Genomic DNA, 21,168 nt, shown 5'->3' on the forward strand with positions numbered 1-21,168 from the left:
ACCACAACTCTATAACCATGAAAGAAAGGGAACAGATTTTTGGTGAAAACTAGCACACTCTGTCACATTATGATCATCATCTTTGAATTTATTACCACCCTCCCATTTCATATTTATTTAACTTTCTTCCTCTTTGCTTCTTTTTTTCTCCTTTCTCATCTCCTGTTCTAGTCATTGAATTTTCTTAATATATTCCCTTTTTCTAAACACTTCTACTGATTTGGAATTTATACCTATTCTATTTCAGTTCTTTAGTGGTTACCCTTAAAACTAACGTACAGATGTAACACCTAAGATTAGTCAATATCTTCATCCCCTTTCTTTAAAGATAATTTTAAACAAATAAACAAAAATAACTAAAACACTTTAATTCTCAAGTTCCTCTCTTAAAAACTATCTATTGCTATCTTGTATTTTTTAATTCCCCCTGATGTTTATACAGTGGTTTTCTCAGAGCAGGCTAGGAGTGTTTTCTTTTGGAAAACTATGCAAGGAAGAAATAAAGGCAGGTAGAATGAGATTTGGCCCTTTGCCGTTTGAGGTATACTAACATTGAGTGTACGGTGCATGGGATTTGCTATTAAAGAGAACTGTGCCCAAATTCCTGCTTTTCTACTTATTAACCCTGAGACCTTGGGCAGGTTGTTTCCTCATTGTAAAACGAGCCTAACAAAACCAATTTCTCAGTATTGGTTGAGGACTAAATTAAATACTGTACTAAAAATGTCTGGCGGGCTTCCCTGGTGGCTCAGTGGTTGAGAGTCCGCCTGCCGATGCAGGGGACACGGGTTCGTGCCCCGGTCCGGGAAGATCCCACGTGCCGCGGAGCGGCTGGGCCCGTGAGCCATGGCCGCTGAGCCTGCGCGTCCGGAGCCTGTGCTCCGCAGCGGGAGAGGCCACAACAGTGAGAGGCCCGCATACAGCATAAAAGAAAAAAAATGTCTGGCATAAAATAGGTGCTCCTTACAAACATAAAAAAGCTCCAGCTGAAAAGGAAAAGAAGTGGAAGGAATATGACTTTTATGTCACATAAATTAGACGGGGAACATTGCCCCTCATTCCCTCAATGAGGGAAGTCATATACTCTGCAATTAGCAGCTCCTGGAATTAGAAAACCATAGATTTTACCAAAGTTTACACGTAACAGATTTTTTTTTTTGCTTTTTGCTTTTTTTTTTAATATCTTTATGGAGTATAATTGCTTTACAATGGTGTGTTAGTTTCTGCTTTACAACAAAGTGAATCAGTTACGCATATGCATATGTTCCCATATCTCTTCCCTCTTGTGTCTCCCTCCCTCCCACCCTCCCTGTCCCACCCCTCTAGGTGGTCACAAAGCACAGAGCTGATCTCCCTGTGCTATGCGGCTACTTCCCACTAGCTATTGATTTTACATTTGGTGGTGTATATATGTCCGTGCCACTCTCTCACTTCGTCACAGCTTACCCTTCCACCTCCGCGTATCCTCAAGGCCATGCTCTAGTAGGTCTGTGTTTTATTTCCGTCCTACCGTAACAGATTTTTTAAGCTCCCTTTTAAGTAAATGACACTTTGGTTTTAATCATCAGAACAACCCCATGGGGTAATTCTTGGCATCCTCATTTTGCAGATGAGGAGACTACATTTCAGGCATTAAGCAATTTGCCTGAGGTCACAGAACTTGTAAGAAACAGAGCCAGCATGTCGAGTTCTTAGCATGTAGGAGTCCCATCAAAGACGTAGAGGAAGAATCAGGAATAGTGGTACAAAGGCAGGAGCGGTAAGGAGAGTGGACTACATACTCTTCAAGAACTTTGTTGGGGGGCGGAGTTTGGTGTTGGGTTGTAGTCTAGGGAAGCAATCATGTTTCTGGACAAGTGGGAAGGAGCTAGTGGACAGAAAAATGACCGAATGCCAAAGAGAGAGGGACTGATTCCCGGGAGAAAGTCTGATGTCCAGGTTGAGGAGCAAGGCTTATAGAACTCTATTTCTTCAGAGCTGATAATAGAAGCATCAAGGAAGAGAAACGCACCATAAATGTTAACTGTTGTTATGACCTAGACTGGAATCTAGCCGTCAAGTGTGTTTTCTTTCCCGTTGCCCCAGGATACAGCAGCTGCCCTCAGTACAAAGGTCTGATACTGACCGGGTCCAGTCTGTCCCTCCCTTTCCCCAGCCTCCAGCCCACGACACCCCTTTACTAGACATGTTCCTTGGTTGGCTTTCCTTCAACTCTGCTTCCTGCACCACCGCCTGCCCACCCACCCACCCAGGGTCCTGGCCAGTCTTCCTCAGGTATCCCTACCCTAGCCTTTTTAGCCCGGGAAAGGACCTGAGGGAATACAAGCAGATGATGGGACAGGACCTCAGAGGCTTTGCCTGACCCAGCTGGTGGGTAGCAGCTGTCACTGAGCCCAGAACAAAGCGGGTGTCATTCTGTCTGCCCAGTCCTGCCTCTCTCACTTACGCGGCCCTGCCCCTGTGGACACCCAGTGAGGCTAGCGGCAGGCCGGGATCACAAGGGTGGAGGCTGAAGAGGTGGGGGAAGGATAGAAACTGGGGGGCTGGAAGAGTGGGGCTATTTGCATTTCATCTTCATGGAGGGCGGGGGTGGGCACTGCAGCACCCAGAGAAAATATCATAGGGCCGCTAATTTGCACCTGAAAATCACTTAATGATACCTCTGCTTTTTGTGTCAGCTGGAAAGTGTCTCAAAACCTTACATTTTAATTTCTTTACCGATAAGAATTCATTGAACACTGACTTTGTGCGAATCATTAACGTTGGCTTGTCCAGAAATGATGTTAAACAGTTCCCATTAGCTAAGTGTCTCTGGTCGTGAGGTATGGAACTTTTAGAACTTTACAAATGGTTACACTGAAGTTATTTATTTAATGTATTATTTATTATTGTAATATTTTGGAATGTGTTAAAGGAAAATATTTTTTTAATTTATTACTTACCAAATCATAGGTATTCAGTTTATTCATTCTATAAATATGTACTGGGCACTTACTACACCTGAGGCGTCGTATCAGGGAGATGGCTGGACCCTCACCACAGAGAGTGATAAGTGCCATGCTACATGATAAGTTACCAGAGCACATAGAAGGGATGCCTAAACCAATCTCGGACAGTTGAGGGAAGCTTCCTGGAGGAAGTGACATCTAAAGTGAGACCTAACTCTCATTCATTAGCTGGACCAAGTCGGGTATAGAGGGGTGGCGTGGAAGGAAAGAAGGCCGAGGGAAAGAACGGATTCTTTATAAGAGCTCAGAGGCAAAGGAGAGCTCTGCTGGTTCTTTCATGTTCTGAAAAGAATTGTCATATGAGTGTTAACCACAGTATGAGGTGGAGAAGTAGAGCTGCAGCTGAAGAAACGAACAGATAATGGATCACGAAGGGCTTAATACGGCAGCGAAGGCTTTCTGAGTTCACATCTTTAACATAACGATAAGAGCAAGCAGTGAGCACATCATCTGATTGATTAATTAATCCTTTGAACTCCTAGAAGGCAAGTTAGGTTTGATTATAACAACTTATTATCTTCCATCTTTAATACCCTGATATTATGTCTTCAAAACTAGAGAGCACAGGTACCATTTTTTTTTAATATTTATTTATTTTTGGCTGCATCGGGTCTTCATTGCTGCACACGAGCTTTCTCTAGTTGTGGTGAGCAGGGGCTACTCTCCATTGTGGTGCACGGGCTTCATGGGCTTCTCATTGCGGTGGCTTCTCTTGTTGCAGGGCACGGGCTCTAAGCACACGGGCTTCAGTAGTTGTGGCTCGTGGGCTCTAGAGCGCAGGCTCAGTAGTTGTGGCACATGGGCTTCGCTGCTCCGTGGCATGTGGGATCTTCCCAGCCCAGGGCTCGAACCCGTGTCCCCTGCATTCAGGGCAGGCGGATTCTTAACAACTGCACCACCAGGGAAGCCCACAGGTACCATTTTTAAAGATCTCTTTTCTAATAGTTTTTTTAACGAGGCTAAAGGAGTAATGGAATCACAGGAGTGAAGATTGAAGCGGGGAGGGAGGTATTTTGAACAAGCTTGGAAATCCTCTGACTAACCAGTCTGGCATCTTGAAAGATCTGGAAATTAACAGTTTCCTCCAGGGTGGAGTAAGAATACAAGCTGGAGCAGGCTTTACCCTTTGGGGAGGGGGTGGGGGACAAGGTTGGAAACTTATTTCAAACACAAGTTCTTATAATGTAGTTTTTAAAGCACTGCTTTGAATAAGGAAATCAAAGCGAATCAACAATTGCATGTTCACCTGGCATTTTGTTAGAATATGATATTCTTGCCTCACGGTCTAAAAAACACCCTATCTACGACTAGACATCAGATGAGTGTACCTACAGAGTGAACGTTCCTAAAGAGAAATTTCCTGTTGGAATCAGTCAGCGACTAGGCCACAGAATTAGTCATGTTGTTTAATTTGTTGAAACGTATCATTAACAAGATTAAAGGCTTTCCAAAAGCCGGGATTGAAGGTAAAGGGTCATTAGCTGTGAACAACTATATGCCTCAAAATGAAGTGGTGATTTATGAAATTAATAGTCTAACCGTTTCTTCTCAGTTGTAAAGGTAACTGTAGGTTAGCGTTCTCAGCGAATTGAGAGAGAAGCAGATAGATTGTGACAGAAACCTAGGGCCTACCGAGGCCAGCCCTCCTCAAGGGTTCTTCAGAGATAAAGAAAATGCAGAAGGGGACAGCGTGCCTCCGAATTACTATGAGGCTTTGTCCCAAACTGTGATGCAGTCCCTTGCTGAGCCAGGGGAGGCTGAGGCAGGCCTACAGTTGAGAACCAAAGCAGACCTCTTTTGCCCTTTCTTCCTTGAAAAAACAAACTGGCTTTTCCTTGCCTTCTTTTCTTACTACTCTAATGGTGAGGAAAGAGCCGTCCAAAAAAAAAAAAAATATATATATATATATATATAGTCACCCCCTCCACTTCCCCTGTCCCCAACCTCTCCTTAACTCCTGTACGATCCAGCTCTGCCCTTCCCCACCACAGAAGCCAGTCTTGTCAAGCTCTCCAGCATCCTCCACGTTGCCAAACCCAATGGACCCTTTTCAGTCCTCACCTAACTTAGCCTTTCAACAATACTTGACTTTTACACAGTTGACCACTCCTGCTTTTGGACTTATGTCCTTCTCTTGACGTCCATGTTTACAAAGAACCAGAAAATCACACTCGTTTGGTTTTCTTCCCTCCTCACCTGCCACTTCTTTTCAGTCTCCTTTGCTGGCTCCTCCTCCTCTGCTCATCCCCTGAATGCTGACGTGTCCCAGAGCTCAATTCCAGGGCCATTTCTCTCCTCTATGTACACGTTCTTCCCAGGGGCTCTCATTCAGCCTCACGGCTTTACCTTCCAATTACATGCTGATGGCATCTACGTTTCTATCTCCAACCCTGACTCTTCCCCAAACTCCATTCTCATATATCCACCTACACTCTTGACATTTCCATTTAGATATCTAATAGGCATATTAAACTTAACATATCCCAAACAGACTTCGCCTTGTAACCTGTTTCTCTCTCCATTTCCCCACACCAATAAAAGGTACCAATATTCACACAGTAGCTCAAGTGAAAGACCTACAATAAATCCTCTTTTACCCTCAACCCCCATATCCAATCCATCACACATGCAGACAACTTTACCCCAAGAATGAATCTATCCATTTCTAGCTCTCTCTACTTTGACCCTAGTGCAAGCCGCCATGATTTCTTACTGGACTATGGCACCAGTGTCCTTATTGGTCTCCACTATTGCCCCTCTTACTCAGTCCATGTTCAACATGGCAGAAAGAATGACTTTTTTTAAAGCATAAAATCATGTCAGTTATCTGCTTAGTATTTCCTAATGGCCTCAAATACCATGCTGAAGATATCCAAAATTCTTGCTAACATGCTAAAATTTTCAAGGTGCTTTAAATCTGTCCCCTGCCTACTTCTCTGACCTCATGCCATGCCACTCTCCCTCTATTCGCTATACTCCAGCCACATTGTCCTTTGTGTCTCCCAAACATGTCAAGCATCTTCCTGCCTTGGAGACTCTGCACAAGCTGTTCCTTTTGTCTGTGATGCTCCTTCCCTAGTCTTCACGGGGTTGCTCCTTTTCATTCAGTGTTATCTCCCCTAAGAAGCTTTCCCTGCCACTCAAACCAGAGTAGTGTCTCAGACTCTCTCAGTTACTTCACCCTCTTTTATATTCTCCACAGCACTTATCACGGCCTAATACTATCTTGTCTTTTTACTCTTTCATTTGTTTACTAACTGCCTCCCTTCTAGGATGTTTAAGCATCACGTAAGGACGGATCTGGTCTCGTTCACTGCTTTATTCTCAGTACTTTTGTGCCCGACACATAGTAGATACTCAATAAATTAGTGTTGGATGAATACTTTGTCTCAAGGTCTAAAAGCTGACATTTGTATAACACCTGCTAGGAGTCAGAGACTGTTAAAAAAATTTTACACATATGTCTTCATTTCAACCCCAAAGCACCGCTGGAGCCAGGTACCATGATTTCTGCACTTTACAGATGAGGAGAAGGTAGACGTGAGAGGTAGGAACGAGAAGCTGGGATTTCACCCAAGCAGCCTAGCTCCAAAGTCTATGCTCTTCAATACTGAAGGATACTGCTTGGCTTAGGTCGCCCACTGAGGCCTTCCCAGGTTGGGGAGGGACCTGCCGGCCTATCAGTCCTAACAGCCCTGAGAAAAAGAGGACCCTAAGAGAAAGCAGGAAAAGCTGAACACTGTGTTACGAGAGAATGTCATTCTGATCTTAGATCTTTGTGGCTAGTGTTGTCACAGTGGGATGCTCCAACCACCCCGTGTATGTGAGTGTGTGTGAGTCTATGTGTCCACTCCCACAACACCCCACCCCCAGTGCAGAGAGGGGAAGGAGAACGAGGGCCAGCATTCCCCTGATTTGGGTCAGTCAGAGGGCAGGAGATCAGTACAGCCACGAAGAGCCCTGCCTATACCTCCAAGAGGCTGCTGCCTACCTGTGCCTTTGCCCATGAGTTATCCCCCTAGGACCCCGGACCCATGAGAAGGGGACTCAGCTGCTTGAGATCCACGTATGAGTTTGCTATGTCTCTCTGGCCATAGCGCTCAGAGGGCACCTTTCACCCTTCCCAGGACCTGAGACCCCTCTTCAGCAGGGATTCTAGTTTCATCTCTCATCTTCCCCCTGCCTCTGTAAATCACATTGAGTCCAGTCACCAGTCGTGAGCACAGAACAGTTAAATCTTGCAAAGCAGTCAGACCCAGGTCCACACTCTTTCCCCCTTTCACCACGCCAACCTGACCGCTAACATCTCAAGCCACCACCTCTCTGGATCCTTTTCTCCTTCAGCTAAGTCTAGTCTAAAGCTAAGACTGTTTCCTGGGAGACAGCCCTCTGTGCATTTGTAACACCCCCTGCTGCTCTGCCAGCCCACAAAAGACGTCCCACTGTTTCTGTACCAATCGGACTCCCCTTAGCCCAGCCTATCAAATACTTTTTTTCAGCAAGGCCAATGTTTAGATTTTTGATGGTCTAATTTAGTCTTGCCTCTGTCCAAGAAGAAATTACTTTTGCTATGTGGCAAGTCTGCCCATTCCTTTGTATTTGATCACTGATGGATTTCACCACTCTGGGACCCTGAAATCCTTAGCCACAATCTAGGCTTATCTAAGATCCACAGGGACTTCCTTTGGTCCTGCTGTCAAACCACAAAGATCGCCAAGCCAGGCTTTGTTGCGCATTTCTCTGACTATCTCCCCACATAATTACAGAGAACAGAGATCTGTAACTAGAACTAACCTGTGAGCTTGCAGTAGCAAGTTCAGAGAGACTGCTGATAAGCCAGAGGCATTCCCAGAGTTGAATACTACACCGCCTTCTTCCTTGATCCTGGATTGGCTCGAAGATGCTAGCAAAGATAGGAAAACAGTAAGAAGTTAAGGAGCATGACCTGGGGCAACCAACCCAGAGGCACATGCAATTCACAAGTAAAAAGCCAAAATTCTCACACATCAAAACACTGTTTATCTGAGGGTGACCCACAGTGACCAGGTGGAATTTCACCACTATTGCAGATAACCAGCAGTAGGTCATGTGCAAGCAAGGTGGGCAAAGCTAGATAGAGAAAGGAGAAAACTGGAAAAAACTGGCTAAAGTACAGAATTTTAATTCTGTCTATGGAAGTACACAACATTACTTCCCATCCCATCCTCAAAGGGGAAGGGTTCTATGTATAAATATGAATTCCAGTGATCTTCCTCTGCTCCTTCAACGACACACTATCATCTACTGAATCTAGTTCAAGCTCTTTGCTGTGTATTCATGACCTTTAAAAATTTAGCTTCACCCATGCTCCCTTTTTTAGACAATCATTCATTCACTGTATTTCCCAGACTCTGGAATTTCATAAACCAGAGAAATTTTTAATTGAGAGATCAATGTGGAGGAAGTTGTAGCGGAGAGCTGTCATTCAAGGCTGCTCAAAATCTTCTGGATACCCTCTCCACAGTGTGATAATTCTCTATATTGTAAACCCTCCTTCCCAAAGTCAAGTCCACAAAGCTCCACTTCTCAGCCTCTCTGGTCTCTAGGCTTCAGATCTGTGACTGAGGTTCTGCCAATAAGACACACCCCCCAGGAGACTTTGATCTTGGCTTGTTCTGGGGGAAGGGTCTAAGCCTAGACAGGGTGGTGTGTGTTAGCTGCTCTGATGGTGGCTTCTGATTGGGCAAGTTCCTGATGCTGAGAGAAGCCACTCTTCACTAGGGAAGCCAGTTTTGCAGCGAGGTTCTGGGACTCCTACCTGGAATGCAATTCTTTAGCCTCCAGGACGGGCTATCTTTTCAACTTAATAAATCCCTTTAGATGTAAATTAGCTAGAGTGGATTTTTGTTTATTTGTTTGCAACCAAGAACCCTATCCAAGAGAGTTGCCTATTATTTTAGTTTGACAAATAAAATTACTTTAAAAACAAAAAGATTTCCTTTCCAGTCAATTGGCATCAGAGATTCAGGTCTGCTTTAGACTTTTGTTGTCTGTGTGTATGTGAGGGTGTGGGGAGTGGCAATTTTCATTCAGAAATACACATAAGTTAGAGAAGGCACTGAAGGGAGATACGATCCCACATCGGCCCAGGGAGAGCTAATGAACATGGCATCAGAGAACATCTTAGTTTCCTCTATCTCCAGACAGTTTCAATAAAGGCAAACAACAAAGTCAGCTCACCTCCTCTATCTTTTCCTTGCTACTGTCCTCTGAATAATACCCAGCCTGCCTTCTGTAGAAAAAAATCTCCACCTTGAAGACAATTCGTCATTACCAAGTAGCCATATAATTTGTTCAATTGCTACAGTAGTTTATTGTTACAATATTCTAAATTCATTAGCCTTGATGGTTTGGAACTTTATTTTCCATTAATGTCTTTTTGTCTAGATCATTGTCTTACATAGAACAAGAGAAAAAGAAGAAAGAGGCAGAGAGATCATAAGGAGAAGACAGAACCATGGAGTTAAGGAGAGAAAACACAGAGAAAGAGAAGGAAAGAATATATTTCAAAGCTAGGAAACATCCTAGACCAAATTTCCCTTTCTCTTTGCATAGGTACCTCGTATTTCCCTGATGCTATCCCACCTAACTCTAATAACCATCATTTAGGTTGGTAAACAGACTGATATAGCAGATTCTGCCTAAATGAAGCCAGTGGCTATGCCATTTCCTTGAGAACACCTTCCCTGATTCTTAGACCCCTTTCTATAAGCTCACATAGCATCTTCTATGTCTTCATTTTAGTACTGATCATTACTGTAAGTAAATAATTGTGCAGAAAGAAACTACTGTTACTGTCATTTCATAATAGAAAGGTGTCTTTAATATAAAAAATATTTAGGAAGAGACAACGTTATTTTAAGAAGATGCAAAATGTTTTCAAATGTAGAAAAATCACGCCATAATTTAAAATCCACATTTTATGTAAGTGTTTTTTATATAAGTTTGTTGACTTTGGCATCTCTATTGGACACTGCAGTAAGGAAGGAAAGCTCAAATGTCCAACTTGTTCTAGTAGTGTGGTTTTTAACAGTTCACCAAGAATGTCAAGCAACGGATGCCCTATTCTTACACAATCCAGCAATATTCTGGGTGAACTAAGAAAGGCTAAGGAACAACAGTTCCCACAAGTTTAGCTGCTGTTTCCATCTTATCCTCAGAGAATGAGGCCAGGTGTCTGGCTGGTCAGGCTGCAAGAAGAACTCTCTGCCTGGGGCTGCCCAGCTCAGGCCTTTAATAGGCCTGAATAATCAGAGATCCATATCAGAAGGATGCTGTGGGCCAGAGGACACCGGGGAGGAACTGGCTTTAGCCTGTGGACAGGTATTTGGAGACCACCTTGCTTAGTCCTTCTAACCATTCTCCGTACATGTTCCTTTTGCTACCATCTCCCGAGGTGTTAGAGCTAGGAGCTCGTGCTTCATTCGTATCTAGTTTACAAGTATTTCAACACTTTTAATAATTTTTCTTCTTTGTCAGCCATAGTACATAGCTATGGTATTTTCCAATATAATTTCAAAGTTTAACTGGGGTATTTATAATTTACTTTGGCAGATGCTCTGTAAAGATCATAAAGCTGTTTTTAGTTTCTGCATGAATATATAATGGCTTTACCATTTGTTGGAAGAAACATAAAAACAATCAGTCTTCATTCCATATTACTGTGTTTTTAAATTCTCAGTTTGACTTCTGTAAGAATCAATTGACTTCTATGCATCAATTCAATAGACTTAATTCCAATAATAGGCACAGTTTACCAATCGGGTGTTATTAATACACAACCATCTCTAATCTTAAAATTAATCAAAGTGATTTTAAAGGTCTTCTTCAACAAATATGACATTTTTTTACAACTGGCAATTGCACACCAGTAATATGAAGATCCAAAGATAATGACTGAGTCTGGTATCGGATTTTCAAAATCAAATTTCTTGAGAGGAATATTTGAAAAATCAGCTCAAAATAAATGCCCTCAAAAACCATTTGATAGGGACTTCCTTGGTGGTGCAGTCGTTAAGAATCTGCCTGCTAATGCAGGGGACACGGGTTCGAGCCCTGGTCTGGGAAGATCCCACATGCCGCGGAGAAACTAAGCCCGTGCGCCACAGCTACAGAGCCTGCAAGCCACAACTACTGAGCCTGCATGCCACAACTACTGAAGCCCGTGTGCCTAGAGCCTGTGCCCCAAAACAAGAGAAGCAATGAGAAGCCTGCACACCACAATGAAGAGTAGCCCCCGCTTGCCACAACTAGAGAAAGCCCACACACAGCAACGAAGACCGAATGCAGCCAAAAATAAATAGGTAAATAAATAAATTTATTTTAAAAAATCAATAGCAATAATCAGTTGTACTTTAAAAAATCCTATTCATCCCCTATGTTCATAGCAGCACTAGTCACAATAGCCAAGACATGGAAACTACCAAATTGTCCATCGAGAGATGAATGGATAAAGAAGACATGGTACATATATACAATGGAACACTACTCTGCCATAAAAAAGAATGAAATAATCCCATTTGCAGCAACATGGATGCAACTAGAGATTATCATCCTAAGTGAAGTATGTCAGAAAGAGAAAGACAAATACCATATGATATCACTTATATGTGGAATCTAAAATATAACACAAATAAACCTATCTATGAAATTGAAATAGAATCAGGGACAAAGAGAATAGACTGGTGGTTGCCAAGAGGGAGGGGGGTGAAATAGGGTTGGATTGGGAGTTTGGGATTGGCAGATGCAAACTGGTGTATATCGAATGGATAGACAACAAGGTCCTACTGTAGAGCACAGGGAACTATATTCAATATCCTGTGATAAACCACAGTGGAAAAGAATATGAAGAAGAATATATAGATATAACTGAGTCATTTTGCTGCACAGCAGTAATTAACACAACACTATAATTCAACTATACTTCAATAAAAAACAAATTTAAAAAAATCCTATTCATTACAGGAACAAAAGATATAACATATCTAGGGTAAATAGAAATGTGTAAGGTTTATATGAAGAAACCTATAAAACTTAGCTAAAGGGCATTTAAGAAGATGCAGATACATCCTATTCCTGCATGAAAAGATTTAACTATTATATAAATATAATATTTATATATACAAAAATTTAATATATAATACTACATATACTACATACAATGTTAATTTTCCCCAAATTGATCTACAAAATCAATGCAAATCCTAAAACCCCAATGCTTACATCCATCTGTAGACATTAACATGCAAAGATGTCCCTAATATATTTAAAAGCAATTTATGGGACAACATGTACAGTATGATGCCATATTTAAAACAAACAACAAAAACCCTGTGTGTGTCCACATATACATGCACACAAAAAGGTTTGGAAGTAAACTACTAGAAACGTTTTGTTAATTGAAAAAAATTCTAAATATCTACATCTATACAATCAATCAATATAACCAAATCTATATATCTGTAGATTAGATAGCGAGTATATATTCATGCACAAACCAACCTATAAAATTATATATGATATACCACATATACTCAATCAATCAATATAACCAAATATCAATTTACCCAATAAATCATGTACCAAAGAGTTATATTTGTCAAATATCCATTTGATAATATATAGAAAAGTTGAAGCTCCTTTGAAGAAATTTTTGCTTTAAGATTTCTACTTTTGCCCAGCAATCCCACTACCGGGCATGTACCCTGAGAAAACCATAATTCAAAATGAGACATGTACCACAATATTCATTGCAGCGCTATTTACGATAGCCAGGACATGGAAGCAACCTAAGTGTCCATCAACAGATGAATGGATAAAGAAGATGTGGCGCATATATACAATGGAATATTACTCAGCCATAAAAAGAAACGAAATTGAGCTATTTGTAGTGAGGTGGATGCATCTAGAGTCTGTCATACAGAGTGAAGTAAGTCAGAAAGAGAAAAACAAACACCGTATACTAACACATATATATGGAATCTTTAAAAAATGGTTCTGGGGCTTCCCTGGTGGCACAGTGGTTGAGAGTCCGCCTGCCGATGCAGGGGACACGGGTTCGTGCCCCAGTCCGGGAAGATCCCACATGCCGCGGAGCGGCTGGGCCCGTGAGCCGTGGCCGCTGAGCCTGCGCGTCCGGAGCGGGCAGGACAGGAATGAAGACACAGACGTAGAGAATGGACTTGAGGATGCGGGGAGGGGGAAGTGTAAGCTGGGACGAAGCGAGAGAGTGGCATGGACATATATACGCTACCAAATGTAAAACAGATAGCTAGTGGGAAGCAGCTTCATAGAACAGGGAGATCAGCTCGGTGCTTTGTGACCACCTAGAGGGGTGGGATAGGGAGGGTGGGAGGGAGATGCAAGAGGAAGGGGATATGGGGATATCTGTATGCATATGGCTGATTCACTTTGTTATACAGCAGAAACTAACACAACATCGTAAAGCAATTATACTCCAATAAAGATGTTAAAAAAAAGATTTCGGGAGACGCAAGAGGGAAGAGATATGGGAACATATGTATATGTATAACTGATTCACTTTGTTAATTATACTCCAATAAAGATGTTAAAAAAAAGATTTTGGGAGACGCAAGAGGGAAGAGATATGGGAACATATGTATATGTATAACTGATTCACTTTGTTGTAAAGGAGAAACTGACACACTATTGTAAAACTGTTATACTCCAATAAAGATGTTAAAAAAAGATTTCTACTTCTGCATCTTCTGAGGATTATTTAACTTATTTAACATATTTTAGGTAAACAAATAGATTTTAAGCTACTAATTGGAAAAAGGACCAATACTCTCACGAGAATAAAAAGAATCAGAGCATTGCACACTTCTCTGTCATCTCCTTCATCATTTTCATTTTGTTTTATTTTGACATGATGACAAAGAGGAAACCGAGACAGTATAAATGCAGTCATTTTCTCTGGTAAACTATAAATGAGCTTTTAGAATCATAGTTCATACTATATACCAAAATGAATTCTCAATGAGAATTACCAATTTTGGAATTGCTTCTGACCAAGGAACTAATTTTACAGCAAACTAGTGGTGCAATGGGCTCATGTCCATGGAATTCACTGATCTCACCAAGTCCCCATCTTCTAGAGGCCCCTTAGAGAATGCTGAAATGGTACAAGGTTGGCATGCTGTCCTATAGGATGGAGTCCACGCTTTCATGCTTTGAGCCAGTGATCAGTATATGGTGGTGTTTCTCCCACAGCCAGAATGCCAGGTCCAGGAATCAAGGTATGGGAAAGGGAGTCACTTGGGTCACTTTCACATGTAAGAACCCACTCACAAATATTTGCTTCGTATGCCTGCAACGTCAGGCTCTGCTGGTTTAGGGTCACAGTTCTCAAGGAAGTAATGTTTCCTCCAAAGTCTACAACATTTCTTCTATTGAACTGGAGGTTGAAACTATTAACTGGCCATCTGGAGCTCCACTGAATTAACCTGTAGAGAGGAAGAGAACACAAGGTGCCTCCTCCATCCTAAGCTCACGAAGAGAACAGCAGGCATCTTTAAAAGTTCAACAGTAACAGAAAAGCAAATCCTAAAAGAGATGTCTTAAAATTTAAAGAAATTCAAGAGAAACCTGTAGGCCCAAAGAAACGGATCTCTCCAATTGAATCCGTGAACAGTGTTGCCAGAGAAAAAGAGAAGAAAATTCTAGAATGAGTACTGAAAGAGATAATTGAAAATAACTTGTCCTCAGTTAAGAAAGAACAAGAAGTCTCTCTTGAGTATGTGGAGGACTATTTCTGGATGTGTACTTGTAAAATTCTTGAACTACAGAGGCATACGATATTTACCAGAAACAGATGAAGAGGAGAGAGAGCTATCCCTTAAAGATTCGAAGAGTAGATTTCTTTTTTTTTTGGCTGCCTCAGGTCTTAGTTGCAGCATGCGGGATCTTTGTTGTGGCATGTGGGATCTTTCCTTGTGGCATACGCACAGGCTCAGTAGTTGTGGTGCAAGGGTTTAGTTGCCCTGTGGCCTGTGGGATCTTAGTTCCCTGACTAGGGGTCGAACCCACGTCCCCTGCATTGGAAGGTGGATCCTTAACCACTGGGCCACCAGGGAAATCCTGAGAGTAGAAGTTTTTTAAACTTATACAATAAAGAGGACATAAGCAAGCCCTAAGAATAAAATTATCATAGATCTCCTGAAAATGCTTGATTCTCACTGCAAATTCATCATAATGGCCTAATGGCCCTGGGGTTTTTTGTTTGTTTTGGTTTGGTTCTTTTGTTTTTTTTTGGGGGGGGGTGTTGTTTGTGTTTAAGGCAGAAGAAAGTCTTTTGCAAACACAGAACCTGAAGGAATATTTGAACACAATCTGCATCTACAAAATAAATTACAAAAGATCAGAGCTATAGAGAGGAACAGTAAATTTAAGTGATTTTGATGACTATCACAGCAAAGATACTTAAGTACCTTAAGTACAGTGTTATTGTTATGAAATCTAAAATACAAAAAGATAACGCAAAAAGTGAGAAAAATGTTTCTGAACTAAATTTAAAGTTTGAAAATGATACTAAAGGATAAACATAATCAATCTATAATAAAACTTGGTACATAGTGGGGAGCTCAATAAATGTTAATTTTCTTCCTTTCCTACACCAGAAGAATCTGTAAAAACACAAAGAAACAAAGGAGAGGTGAAAAAAAAAGCTGGATTTTATAAAAAGCTAGGATATAAACATATTGGAGAATTAGAAAGCAATTTTATTGATAAACTGAAGCAAGAGTTGGTTTTTCTGTGTTACCAAAATTGTTCAACCACAGGATTAACTGGGCCAAAAGGGAAAGGAACCAAATCTAAAACTCTAAAATAAGGAAATATCTATAATAAATAATATGAAAATGATTAGAGGCTGTCATATAATTTGTATATAAGTTTTTAAACCTAAGTGTAAATTTCAAAGACGACATGAACTAGACATGATATGATATGACATGGCATGAAATAGAAAACAAAACCTTGAGAATTCTTCTGTTCTTTCAAAGCTCAGGAAATTATTCCCTCCCTAGAAGTTTGAGATAAACTCTGTTTCATTGTCTTATCTTTGTAACCTGAATTACATTGATTCTGGCCTTCATCCAATCAGGCAGAAACTTCCACATTTTACAAAGTTCTACTCGGCTCTCCCAAAATTTGGGGGGAGGTCCCTAGAAGGTACCTCAAGGAAGCTGTGATCAGTCCACGTTGTTGCCTTCTTTGACTTCTCTGCTGACGACACTGTCCTTGCCCTTCTAAGGTGCAGATCCTCTCAAACCTCACGGTGTTAAGACAAACTGGCATACTCACGTGAATGGCAGCTCTCTTCCACCTGAGTGATAGTCTGTTACAGGGCTCGCACAGTAAGATTAACGGGGTACAGAGGCGTTCCAGAGCATAGTAAGGTCTGTCTTTTGGTTTACACACAGCTTCTTCCCCTCAGGGCACAAACTATCTGTCTTGGTTGAGACAGTTCATGTCGTGGCCACCACTCCCTTTTGTCTCTGACTCTCTTCCCATCGTGCTTGACTCCTTCTTTTACAGTGGGCTCTGCCACAGGGTTTATATTCTTCTAGTAATTTATCACCTCTCCTCACAACCCTTACCCTTATAACTCACCCACACATCAGTTCTCCTTGTGCCTACATCTATGTCTACAGCCCAGGTAGAAGCAAGATTTTATTTCTCTTCAGGAGTTTCCTGGCTTCCATGTAAGTCAGTGATGCAAGCAGAGGTGGGCAAGGATAGCAGGTACCATATAACTGCACCTACCCAGTGAGTTCAAACTTCAGCCTTGACCTAGCTGGTATGTGCTGTGTATTAATGCGGACCCAGTCAGGTATCGCTCTAGGTACTGCAACAGATGGAACTTAATACGATGAGAAAATGCACGTGCGAGTGCTTTAGAACACCACATACAATGGAAACCATTTTTAAGAAAGCCCCCAATGAACTCCTAAATGCCAAATCCACTGGACAGTTTACAGCATTAATATACTTGAATTTTTTGCAATATTTAAATCTGCTGGACACTTGCTTCCACTCAAAACTTTCTCTTTGCTTAGCTCCTCTTATACTTCTCCGTTCCCCTATCTCCTGCCTGTCTACCACACTCTCTCAGGCTCTTCACAAGGTCTTCTACTTCCACCTACCTTAGCACTTGCTAAATAGTTGCTGAATACATTAGCACTGATAATCAAATATTTATAATATGACTTAAGCAACCATTTTAAAATTAAAAAAGAAACTCTTTCACTAAAAAAATTTCCAGTTTATCAACGCTTAAGCACTTTGTCACAGAGAGTTAACTCAATTTTTGTTTTTCTGAAGAAAAAATTCAAGACTAGAAGTGAAGTCGTGCGCTTAAAGCTCTTAAATGAGTTAAAATCAAAGATCTAGTGACATTTATACATGCCTGACTCCTGGTTTTGAGCCCTGGCCTCAGACAATACTACGTCTTCAAATAATAAGCAAATAAAAATTCCCGGGGAAGTGACAAAATGCCAACAGGCATTGTTTCTTGTCATTTCCTTGTTTCAGTTTTAATTTGCTTATTTGTCTGTTTGTTCTGTGAGAAAGAAGTTAAGAAAGAGCCATATACAACATGCATATTTCTATCTTGTCTATTTCCTTCTCTCCTCCACCCCTAATAATACTTTTAGAGTTTTGAAAAGTTGTTTTCACTTAAGTAGATTTAACTTAGTGAGTTTATATATAACAAAATTATTCATTTGAGTGATTTTTTATTGAATTATATTCACGGAAGTTCATTTGTAATACAACAAACTCACTCGTTGGAATACATTTAGCTTACTTAACTTATAACATTGGATTATTTTACTGTACATATCCAGCCTACTCTGCATTCGAAAACATGAATTGCTAATTTGATTGACTTTCCATGAATTGCTTAAGTGAAGTATTTTAGGGCTCTATGAATTGGTTTTTAAGATTTAGTCTTTGGACTGTGGAAAAAAAAACAAACAATAAAAACGAGGTGTGATGGCTCCATAATTTGAATGTAGGCCTTCAAGACCCGTGACGTCCCACTCCTTAACTCTCTGGCTTTTTCTCCTTCTACCTCCCCCTCCCTCACACTGCTCTTCCTTGCTGTACTTTATTTATTTATTTATACCGGATCACTGGTTTATTGTATCAGGATATAACCCAGGAACAGCGAGATGGGAGACATGCATAGGGCAAGGTATATGAGAAGGGGGTGGAGCTCCCAAGCCCTCACCAGGCACCTCCCTGACTTTCCACATGTTCACCAACCCAGAAGCTCTTCCTTGCTGTACTTTAAATATCTAGGCACGCTCTACCTGAGGACCTTCTACTCAGGAATGTTCTTTACTCAAAACCTCTCATGACTCACAAGCTCACGTCTTACAAACCTTTGCTCAGATGTCACCTTCTCCACAGGCCAACTCTGACCACCCTGTTGAGAATTGCAACCTGCCCCTCCCTCCCAGGACAATCTGGGTCTCCCACATACCTTACTCTGCTCTGCTTTTTTCCATAGCACTTCTCACCTTCAAACATCCCATATAGCATGCATGTTCATGATAAATTTGTGGCTTTAGTGCTTACTGGGACAGAACTTAAGCTGAATTTGAGGCTCCCTCCCACTCTTGAGAAAGAGACAAGGCATAACCACCTGCTTACTCTGTTCACAAAGTATCAGCCAAGAGGGGAGGAAGATGCCTTAGGTTCAGGGCTTCAATCTTTCAAAGGGACAGGTTTTCTGTATGTTCCAAGTAGGTGTCTTAGCTAGGACTTGCTCAGGGCTATGACACGGGTGGAAGTCACACACCTTACAATAGAAGGGTCTGCTGAGTCACTGATAACACTTAGATTTCAACAAGAAGCCTCACACTGCTAACAGCAATTGTGAGCTTTAACAATCATGACCTCTCTGGGGAGCATCCGTTTGTGTTCATTCACAGGAGCATCTGTCCTTTAGGAGGAGGGAGATACAAGCAGGGTCATTTGCCTTGGTCTCCTCTCCTTTCCAGACCCACATAAAGGCAACCATGTACCTCTGCCTACTTTCTGCAAATGATAACCAAAAACATTGGGAAAAGAGGAGGAAGAGAAGACCCTGACCTGGATAATCCAAAAATTATTGACTGAATTGTATGACTAAATTTAGTACTTTTGCCTGAAAAGTACATAATAGGAAAATATATGATATTCAATAAATGGTATTGAAACATTTGGAAAAAGATAACATTATACCCCCATCTTATACCTGATATCTTACACATGAGTAAATTCCAATAAAGTGTGAAAAAGAAAAACAAAAAAATACATAATAAAATATAAATTAATATGCATTTATTATTAGAGTGGAGTAAGCTGTTCTTTATAGGTCACCAAAGGTAGAAAAGAACAAATTTGAGAGAGTTCATAGATTTTACTCCATTCAAACTTTTACACAGAAGAAAAGCTATAAACAGAGTTAAAAACAAAGCATACCAAGGAAAATAGTCAAAGGCCTAATTTCCTTCATATAGAAAGTTCTTATACAAATCAATAAGAAAACAGAATGTTTAAGAGAGAGAAAATAGTCCAAGGAAATGAACAAGCAATTCATGCAAAAAGGAAGCCAAAAAGAAACCGAGAACAACCTTTACCTTGACAAATGCCTAGTGCTGGTGACTGCTGTAGAAAACTGATGCTCTTAAATACTTTCTGTGGGAGTGTAAATTCGTACACATTTTTAGAGACAGCGTGGCAATAAGAACCAAGGTGAAAAACTGGATATACTCTGTGTTATAGCAATTTCATTTCTGGCAAAGTCTACTACAGATATCTCATACACATAACCAAATATGTGTTTAGAAGGATGCTCACGGTCGCTTTTTTTGAAAAGCCAAGACCTGGAACTACCTAAACGTCCATCAACAGTGGACATCAAATAAACAATAGTATATATCCAGACAATGACATTATGCAACTGTGCAGTGGCACGAGGTAGACGTACATGTACTGATTTGGAAATACATCCGTGATATTTCACTGAGTGACAAATGTAAGCTATAGAACAGTGGGAATGGAGGGGTTATACTTGTGGGCAAACACACACACAAACAAACAAAGGATACCTATAAATGTGGTGGAATAATCCTTTGAAGTGTTTACTAATGTGTCCCCCTCCTGCTACCATCACCCCCTCTGCCACTGCCTTCCAGCCCCCGACAGCCAGGGCAGCCCAGGCCTTGGGGGAGCTGGGCCACAAGGGAACAGAAAACAAAAGAATCAATTCTCAGCTTTTTCGTTTCAAAATAGAATTTTGAAACTCTTGGCAGAGACGATAGGTAAAACAATAGCTTGGAATGAATGAATGTTGATAGAAGAGCCAGTTTTCCTGCTTGAAACTAGGTAAACATATTCCAGGAGAGAAAAGAGAAGCAGAGAGAGGAGAGCTGGTGGCAGCAACACCGTGATGAAGACCTGCACAGCGCCTACCTTGGGCTGAGCCACAGAGTCGGGGGCGCTGAGAGAATGCGGGGCTGTGCCCAGCTGCCTGTCTAGGGCCCCCGTAGAGTTCCTCTTGCTCCCTTGGCACAGAATAGAGGAGAGACACCTGTAAGGCAGCTTCTCTGGCTGGGGCTCAGGGAGCAGCCTCAGGATTTCTGTAAAGAATCAACAGCCAGGGGACACCTCTGGGCCAGCATGAGGCAACACCATCAGCAGATGCAGCTTCGGCCACCTGGCCACCACCAGATGCCAATCCGGAGGGCTGATGGGTGGTAGCCCAGAGCCAGAGGTGGTGGCGGGCATCAGGGTAGATGCTTGCGTGTGCAGGTCTGACGTGTGGCTGGCCATCTCCTCTACAAGGCCTCTGAGCCAACCCCCAGGAATGTAGAACAACAGCAATCCAGGGCAGAGGAAGCGCCTCAATTGACTGAGAAAAGCCTGAAATGCCTGTGTTTCCTTTGAATTGACAAACATTTTCTGCCACTCGACAGAACTGGTGCTCAAAATAAAGCTTAAGATGTTATTTTTAAAAAAGATACATTTTTGCACTTCTGAATGTAGTGTCCTGGAAATAATCATGCCTGCTATGTATAGATATATGCTTGTTTATAAATAGAGGTATTCA

The sequence above is a fragment of the Physeter macrocephalus genome, chromosome 13 (assembly GCF_002837175.3).
Source record: "Physeter macrocephalus isolate SW-GA chromosome 13, ASM283717v5, whole genome shotgun sequence".
NCBI classification, from domain to species: Eukaryota; Metazoa; Chordata; class Mammalia; order Artiodactyla; family Physeteridae; genus Physeter; species Physeter macrocephalus.